Raw genomic sequence first — 1,713 nt, 5'->3', positions numbered from 1 at the left:
AATAATAATAATAATAATAATAATAATAATGATAATAATAATAATAATAATAATAATAATAATAATAATATAATAATCTTAATGAATATGTTTCAGTGTATCAGAAAAACGTTCATGATGTCCACTCATGTTCATCTAGATAATGCAAAATGTCAAATACACAATCGTTTTTATGTATTTGCAAATTTATCCTCCTCTACTTTAAACCTATACCTAAAAGAGATGAGTAATTCCAAAGAGGTAGCTTAAAGTTAACAATCATCAAGAAGTTACAGTAAGCAAGATTTGAAGGTCACTCTCCAAATCCCTCTCCTGATGCTCTTTAACAACATATTAAACAAAAAAAGAAAAAATAGTTTAAGTCTTCCACAGAATCCTTACAATTCTTTCTCGAGACAAAAAAGAGGGATTGATTTGTTAAAAACAATACAAAATGGTTCCGAAAATTGTTGACAAAGAAAAGAATTGCTTATTAAGCATACCTTGCTTAATTATCTTGCAATTTGCATGCAGTAAGCCTTGCATGCATGTAAGCTTCAATAGAAACTTCAGAAGCTCTAAGAAGATATCCAGAATAAGTAGGGATTAATTTAGTAGAGAAGATTCAACTATATGCAGATTCGGATGACTACAGGACTACCAATGATCATTTACTGAATTTTAGCTAAATTATTTTTTTCCCCATAAAAGTTCTAGTTCTAGTTACTGTATATTCCTATCATTTTAATTATTTTACTAGTTTTAGGTTTGCTATTTTACTAGCTTTTTAGGTCTGAATTATTGGGTCATCAGTCGCCTCCATCTGCGACTTCTTGAAACATTTCCATCAGCACTATCCCATTGTCGCCTGTCTACGTAACTAATAATAATAAAATACATTCTTGAATAGACAAGGGGTCACTACTATTAAAGGTCATGCTATTAAAGAAGTAGTTGTGCTAGGCTGGGCACATTTCCAGAATGAAGGACTATTGCCTTCCTAAAATTATACACTATTGTCAACTAGCCATTTGCTTCAGCAATAGCCACAAAGAAGAAATTACAATAATTCGTTGAAATGTCTTGGCCATATAGACTATCATTAATGATCCAATCCGGCCTTAAATCAGAAAATATGAAGATGTAACGCTGCTGTTTCATTACAGAACACATATAATATTAGTCTTGAGAAAATGACGTTGTAAAAAATCGTATCTTATCAATACCATCTAAGAAAATTTTTCGCTATACCTTTTGCAACCGGAATTACCTATTCCGTATTAGCCTGTTTAGCTATCGGTATGTTTAAAACAAGTATGGATAGAACTCTTTTACATATCGTTGTTCGTGATGTTAGCCATAAAGATGATGACATTATGAAATTGAAATATTTGAAGTAACATTGTAATATGAAAAAAAAACAAACAAATAAACAAACAAAGAAACAAACAAACAAACAAACAAACAAACAAACAAACGAAAACAAATTGGAAAAGAATAAAAACAAAAATTTTAGTTTATGGAAAAAATTTCATTTGCTGTAATAAATCAAAAATTAACAAATTTTTTGTGATAATAAAAAATGAAAATTATTTATTTATTTTTTCAATATTTTATTTCGAAATAATAAAATGTAAAATAAACAAATAAAAATTTATTATTTTTCATTTAGCCGATCATTTCCATCTTCCTTTACTCATTTCAAAAATAGTTGCCTAACATCCAATCAAAATT

Source organism: Loa loa (genome assembly GCF_000183805.2).
Source record: "Loa loa unplaced genomic scaffold supercont3.264, whole genome shotgun sequence".
NCBI lineage: Eukaryota > Metazoa > Nematoda > Chromadorea > Rhabditida > Onchocercidae > Loa > Loa loa.
Note: the sequence above shows the minus strand (reverse complement) of the source record.